Below are 8,209 nucleotides of genomic sequence, written 5' to 3' on the forward strand. Positions count from 1 at the left end.
CTGTTGTTCAGCATCTTAGCTGTAGAGGGCAGTGTCACTGGCCCTCATATGTGGGATCCGAACCGGGGCCCTCTGGCGTCCCAAGCCAGCTCTTAACTAACACGCCACTCGGCCGGCCCTCTTTTATTTCTTAATCCTTCGCCGCCCCCTCTCATTCTCCCACTGCTTATGTCGTGCTGGACGCAACAACTAGGTCTTAAGGTAGTTCCATTTTCAGTTTTTTGAGATATCTCCATACTGATTTGCATAGTGGCTACACCAATCTGCAATTACACCAACAGTGCACCAGGGTTCCCTTTTCTCTACAACCTTGCCAGCACTTGTTGTTTGTTGATTCATTGATGATAGCCATTCTACTGAAGTGAGATGGTATCTCACTGTGATTTTTATTTACATTTCTCTAATGATTAGTGAGGTTGAGCACTTTTTCATATGCCTGGTGGCTACCTGTATGTCTTCTTTAGAGACATGTCTCTTTTCATTACCTCTGCCCATTTTTTAATTGGGTTGTTTGTTTTTGTGGTGTTGAGTTGAATGAGTGTTTTATAAATTTTGGATATTAACCCCTTATCAGATATATTATTGACAAATATCTTCTCCCATTCAGTAGGCTGCCTTTTTGTTTTATTGATAATTTCCTGTGCTGTGAAAAAACTTTTAAGTTTGATGTAACCCCATATGTTTATTTTTTTTTTTACTTCCCTTGCCAAAGGGGATATGTCAGTAAAAATATTACTAAGGGTAATGTCTGCAAATTTACTCCCTATATTTACTTCTAGGAGTTTTATGATTTCAGGTCTTACATTTAAGCCTTTAATCCATTTTGAATTTGTTCTTGTATATGGTGTAAGGAGGTGGTCCAGTCTCTTTTTACAGACATGTCAGTCCAATTTTCCCAGCACCATTTATTACATAGACTATTATTATCCCAATGTAAATTCTTGCTTCCAATGTCATAGATTAAATGACCATATATGGCTGGCTTTATTTCTGGGCTCTCCATTCTGTTCCATTGGTCTATGTGTTTGTTTTTATGCCAGTATCATACTGTTTTGATTACTATAGCCTTGTAGTATGATTTGCTATCAGGTAGCATGATACCTCCCACTTTGTTTTTATTTCTCAAGGTTGCTGTGGCTATTCAGGGTCTTTTATGGTTCCATATACATTTTAGGATTATATGTTCTACTTCTGAGAAAAATGTCATTGGTAGTTTGATAAGAATGGTATTGAATCTATTTATTGCCTTAGGAAGTTTTGACATTTTAACTATATTAATTCTTCCTATACATGAACATGTTATGTATTTCTATTTATTTGCAACTTCTTTGATTTCTCTCCTAAGTGTCTATAATTTTCTGAGTATAGGTCTTTTACTTCTTTGGTTAAATTTATTCCTAGGTATTTTATTGTTTTTGAAGCAATTGTAAATGGGATAGATTTCTTGATTTCTTCTTCTGATAGTTTATTATTGGTGTATACAAATGCAACTGATTTCTAAACTAATTTTGTATCCTACTACTTCACTAAATTAATTTACCTGTTTTAACAGTTTTTTGGTGGCGTCTTTGGGATTCTCTATATACAGTATCATGTCATCTGCATATAATGACAATTTTACCTTCTCCTTTCCAATTTGGATGCCTTTTATTTCATTTTCTTGTCTAATTGCTATGGCTACAATTTCCAGGACTATGTTGAATAGAAGTGGTGAAAGTGGGCATCCTTGTCTTGTTCCTGATCTTAAGGGGAAAGTTTTTAACCTTTCCTCATTGAGTACGATGTTAGCTGTGGGCTTATTATATATGGCCTAATTATGTTGAGATATGATCTCTCTATTTCCACTTTGCTAAGAGTTTATATAATAAATGGCTGCTGGATTTTGTGAAATGCTTTTTCTGCATCTATTGATATGATCATATGATATTCATTTTTCATTGTGTTAATGTGGTGTATTATGTTAATTGATTTGCAGATACTGAACCAACCTTGCATACCAGGAATGAATCCACTTGATCATGGTGTATGATCTTTTTAATGTGACGCTGAATTCGGTTTGCTTGTATTTTGTTGAGGATTTTTGCATCTATGTTCATTAGGGATATCGGCCTGTAGTTTTCTTTTTTTGTAATATCTTTGTCTGATTTTGGGATCAGAGTAATAGTGGCCTTATAAAATGTGCTTGGGAGCCTTTCCTCCTGTATTTTTTTGAATAGTTTGAGGAGAATAGGTGTTGATTCTTTTTTGAATGTTTTATAAAATTTTCCAGTCGGTAGTCCTGGGTGTCTGCCTTAAGGACTGGGAGAAGGGGGGTTCCAAGGAGAAGTGCAAGACTGGAGAATCCCGGCATCTGAGAGCCGTCGGATGTGATGGTTCATTTTAACACTGGCTTCTGACTTAATAGGGTATTGTCTGATCGCAACTGGGGTTGCGGAAGGCTTTAGGGTAACTACTATGGGCCCCTGGTGAGCCGCCAGTCCTGGTGGATTGGATTCGGGCCCAGACCAGCGGGTAAAGGTCTTGGAATTCCTTGAGAAGGGCCTGAGAGGGAACCGGGTGATCCTCTGGCTGAATTAGGTATTTTTCAGAGATGGTGCAAGTAACTAGGATCTTGGCTGGGGGCCCAAAGCTCAGAGTAGCCTCTTCCTCAGAGAACGAGATTTGTGCTCTTAATTTTCTTAGAAGGTCTCAGCCCAAGAGCGGATAGGGGCATTCTGGTATCACCAGGAATGAGTGAGTAACTGTTTGGGCTCCTAGATTAACAGTCTGCTTGGTTGTCCATGGGTAGAGTTTATTAGGTGCCCCAGTTGCTCCCTGAACTGCAGTCTTGGTGGTGCAGAGGGGCCCTTGTGGCTGGGTTAAGACTGAATGGGCAGCCCCAGTGTCAATAAGAAATCTTACAGGATGGCCCCCAAATTGTACGTTTACCATGGGCTCATGGGGGCTTAAGGTATCGAGCCCTGACCCCCTCAGTCCACAATTTCATCTATGGCCAGGACAGGCTTTGGTCTCTTAGGCCACTGGGGGCATTCATTTTTCCAATGTCCCATCTGTTTACAATAGGCACATTGGTCTTTAACCAGGGGCTGCCTCCGGTTTACTCTCCCAGCTCATCCCCCCTGCGAACGTGGGGGATGTTGTGATGCTAACGCCGCTATGGTAACCTTTCCCAGGCGTTTGGCTATTGCCTCTTCTGGGGAGTCTCGGTTGCCGAAGACCTTTTGGGCGATCCCCAAGAGATCTGACCTGTTCTTTCCCTGGAATCCTTCAAGTTTTGGAGTTTCTTTTTTTTTTTTTTTATTGGGAAATTGGGGGAAGGGGAACAGTGCTGGGGAATTGGGGAAAGGGGAACAGACAAGTTGCTGTCGTTTTGTTCTTCAGTCTAGTTGTGGAGGACGTTGCTTCACTGGCCCAAGTTGGCACCATCATTGCGCTCTTCTCTGGCGAGGCAGATCAGTCGCCGGCTTCTGGACGGCCGCTCACTGCGGCTGCTGGCCGCTCACGCCGGCTGCTGGCCACACACGGTAGCCCATGGCAATCCACTGCCACAGGGACTGCAGCCCACGCCGTCGCCGGCGACTCATGGCAGCCCAGCTCCAGGTTGAGCTGTTGTTCAGCATCTTAGCTGTAGAGGGCAGTGTCACTGGCCCTCATATGTGGGATCCGAACCGGGGCCCTCTGGCATCCCAAGCGAGTTCTTAACCATCGCGCCACTCGGCCGGCCCTGGAGTTTCTTTTTAATATCTGGGGCTGACTGGGAAACAAAAGCCAAATTGACAGCAGCCGTATTCTCGAGCACCTCCAGATCAGTCGGGGTATAAACCCGATAAGCCTCAAGGAGACGCTCAAGCAAGGCTATGGGGGACTCCAACTTGTCTTGGGTAACCTCACTCACCTTTGTCAAATTTGTGGGCTTCCTGGCCGCTAATCGGAGCCCTCCTAGGAGGTGCTAGTGATACGTGTCAAGAGCTCCCCTACCTGCATCTGTATCTGGGTTCCATTCGGGTCTCTGGGTCTGGATTAGGCATTGGAGCCTGCCGGTGTTCGTGGGATCTTTGATGTCGGCCCCAGGCCTAGTGGGCCTCCTGTAAAATACGGTCACGCTCCTCAGCGGTGAAAAGGGTCTGGAGTAGCTGCTAACAGTCATCCCAGGTAGGCATGTGAGTCTGAAAGACAGACTCCAGGAGGGAGATAAGAGCTTGGGGTTTCTCAGAGAAGGAGGGATTTTGATGTTTCCAATTATATAAGTCAGTGGTAGTGAAAGGGACATAGACAAGACCTCCACCCGGCTGCATCTGGTGGAGAGAGAGAATAGCCGAAGGGCTGGGGAGGCCCGAGGAGGACGGGGAAGGGGGCACGGGATACCCCTCGTCAGGGTTATAAGAGGACCCACTTCGAGTGTGGGGGAGGGACAAGGGGGAGATTAAAGAAGAAGAGGAGGAGGAATCTGGTAAAGGAAGAGGAAGGTGGGGGTAAAGAGGGGCGGTGGGATAAAGTGGAGGTTGGGGAAGAGGTGGGAGATCTTCTGGAATCTCCTGAAGGACAGGTGGATGAGCTTTTGGGACCAAAGGGGCCCAAGGGGAACTGGGGACCCTGGCGACCAAGACAGCCCCTAGGGAAGGGGTTCGAATGGTGCAGGAGGTGAGCCATTTGGGTGGATCCTGAATTAATTCCTTCCAAATGTCAATATAGGGGAATTGGTCGGGGTGTCTGGGATGAGCTGTGACAATGTTCCAGACAGCCTGGGTGATGGAAGTTCCAGTGGATGGTCAATCAATATTAAAGGAAGGCCAGTCTATCTCACAGAAGGTGCGAACGCGGCCCTAGGAGAACCGGACACCATAATCAATCTCTTTTTCCTTTGAATAGACTTCTCAAAAACGACCAAGAGGGCCGGCTGAATGGTGTGTTGGTTAAGAACTGGCTTGGGATGCCAAAGGGCCCCGGTTCAGATCCCACATATGAGGGCCAGTAACACTGCCCTCTACAGCTAAGATGCTGAACAACAGCTTGACCTGGAGCTGGGTCGCCGTGAGTTGCTGGCGACGGCGTGGGCTGCAGTCCCCTGCTGCAGTGGGTTGCCATAAGCTACCGTGTGTAGCCGGCAGCCACTGTGAGCGGCCGTCCAGAAGCTGGTGACTGACCTGCCTTGCCCGGGAAGAGCACAATGATGGTGCCTGCTTGGTCCAGTGAAGCAACGTCCTCCACAACTAGACTGAAGAACAAAACAACAGCAACTTCTCTGTTCCCCTTCCCCTGATTCCCCAATAAAAAAAAATCTTTAAATAAAAACGACCAAGAATACATTAAATGGGGGAGGACAAACGAGACTGAGAATTCCCCACAGAGAAAAATGTGGCCACGGACAGGTCAGAGGCAAAGGAGACAATGAGAAGCACAGTAGAGATGAACAATGCACCAAATTAGATAAGACAACCAAGTCCCTTCCAAGAGTTCAACCAGGGTAAGGAACCTGACCCAAACCAGGGGGACACTCACTGCCGTCGCAAGAGGTTCCTGGACTCAAGGGTGTGTGCCATGTCCAGCCCCTTTGAGTCCACAGTAGTCGCTACCCCAGACCAGAAAGAGACCATCTAAGACCTCTTACCTTCGAAGGTTTTATGAATAAAGTCTCTGCAACAAAGGGGACAGCCGAAATACGCTCTCCACTCCTGGCCCTGTCGACTCACCCACCAGGGCCCCGGAACATCCTCAGGGTGGCCACTCCTGGCGAAGAGCCGAGTGTGGAGCTTGAGAACAGAGGCGTGCCAGCAGTCCCAATCTCGCTGGGGCCTCCAAATGTTAGGTCCTTGCTCGTTAATAAAGACCTGAGAGACAGAGTTTTTGTTCCGAAGGCTTTATTGAGCCAAGCCTGGCATTCGTCTCACTCTGCAAGAGGAGAACGGCCCCAGGCCTTGGCCAATGAGAGTTTATATATGCTTTCCTATTTCCGGGAGCTTAAGCAGAAGCAGGTTTACAGAAGCGAGAATAAACCGTTATTGAAAACAGGTTTACAGAAGCGAGAATAAACCGTTATTACAAAACAAAACAGTTATTGTTGGCACCTGACCGTATCCATTGCAGGTGTTGCTTGGCCGGAGAATGACTCCTTCCTTGAAACAGGTTTTGAACAGAAACTTTTTGTAACGGGGACAGGAAGCCCCTGGTCTGGTCCAGGGACAAAGGGGGTCCTGAATAGTTTAACAGTATCCCTGAGGACAGGTCCTTACAAGGTGTCAGATGGTCACATGTCTTGTTAGGGAGACCACTTCATGGCTGGGGTAGAGTCTTGATCACTGCACTGTACACCTGAAGCTGATGTTGTATAATATTATATGTCAACTTCATGGAACATGAAGTATAGTGTGGGAGTGGAATCAATGGAATTATAATAGATATGTATGATATCGGGAAGGGGGGAATGGGGCGGCAGATTGGGGGCGGGGGATTGCCACTGTGAGAGGTGAAAAGCATAACTATAGCACTGTGTTGTACAACTAAAACTAATTTTAAAACATATTTATTTCACAATAAAAAAATAAAATTTTAAAAATGTAAAGAAGAAAAAGGAATAAAAAGATGAAAGAGAAAGTAAAGAAAAAAGAATGATAAAAAAGGAATAAGAAAAGAAAAAAGGGAAAGAAAAGAAAGCAAAATAAAAACAGAAAAACAAAAAGGCTCTCCACCTGCTTTAATCTGCAGATCACTTGTTCAGCAATATAGTCTCTGGGGTACACAGCACCAGCTGTGTGGGGGAAAGGGCCCAACGCATTGTGCACCAGCCTCCCTCTCAGGCTCGTAGTGAGCTTCCCACAGTTAGCTGCCATGTGCTCTGGGGCCGTGCTCACCACCAAAAATCTTCACAGGTTGCTGCAGGCTTCCAGTGCTGCTGCAAAAAACCCTTGGTGGCCTGTGGAGGTGGAGGCCAGGCACCAGGGGCTCAGGGTGCCCCCAGAAATGCAGCTGTACATGGGTGGGGCCGGCCTCCAGGGCACCACAGGGTGTGGTCAGTGGCCCCCACCAAGTCAGAGCAGCATGTGCTCCTGCACCAGCAACCAGCATGCACAAACGCACCACAAATGCCCTGCCTGGCTATATCACCCAGGGGCACAGCTCCCAGCCCAACACTCCCAAGAAAACCACCAGTCTCAGTCTGTCCCAATCAGCAGTCCACAGATCAGGCAGAACAGCCTGACAGCCAGGTGCCACCCTGGCAACTCTGCACATGCAATGTGGAGAGCAGGGACCCAAGGCAACTCGTGCACACCCACCTGTCAATGAGCAGCCTGTTGGAGCTGGAACATGCCTGACAGTCAGGCGCTATCCTAGCTAAGCAGCAAAAGCAGTTTGGAGAGCGGGGATCCAAGGTAGCATGCATGCACACACACACACACATATGCACACACGCACGCACGCCTGCGCGGATTCCACCAGACCAATGCAGACCTGAACTTGACACTCTGTGGGAGGGCCCAACCCTGAAAAAATGGCACCCTCTTGTACACTACTTGTGTGCAAGCTCCACACAGGGGGAAAAATGATCCCCAAACTGCCAGCTCCCATGCTAAAGGCACTCAGTTCAGTCCTTCGCCGCAGGCTCCTGGGCCCCTGCTCACGAAGCCACTCCCTCCGCCAGGGACTGAATGAGTGTTCACCAGTGAGTGGGTCCATGTGCCGGCTCCACAGGAGGGCGACTGGTTCTCTAGCCACCCTCCGCTCCACCGAGTTGAGCAAGAGTCTTCACTAATTTCTATGGCCAGCTATTGTGGAACTCCTCTTCCTGGCAAAGTAACTCTGGGCTGGGGAACTCAGCGTGGAGCCAGAGGGTCCCTTCCTCAACAGGAGATGCCTCTCCACCACTGAGGTGTTCCTCGGGGGGTTCACCCTCTCTCCATGGGCCTGGAGTCAGCCTGCCTCTCGTCTCCATCCCTCCTACCTGTCTCCACGTGACCTCTTCTTTAAATCCTTTCTTTAGAGCAGTGGTTCTCAACCTTCCTAATGCCGCGACCCCTTGATACAGTTCTTCATGTTGTGGTGACCCCCAACCATAAAATTATTTTCGTTGCTACTCTATAACTGTAATTTTGCTTCTGTTATGAATTGTAATGTAAATATCTTTTTGTTTTCCGATGGTCTTAGGCGACCCCTGTGAAAGGGTCATTTGACCCCCAAAGGGGTCGCAACCCACAGGTTGAGAACCACTGGTTTA

Source organism: Hipposideros armiger, unplaced genomic scaffold (assembly GCF_001890085.2).
Source record: "Hipposideros armiger isolate ML-2016 unplaced genomic scaffold, ASM189008v1 scaffold_319, whole genome shotgun sequence".
In the NCBI taxonomy this organism is placed as follows: domain Eukaryota; kingdom Metazoa; phylum Chordata; class Mammalia; order Chiroptera; family Hipposideridae; genus Hipposideros; species Hipposideros armiger.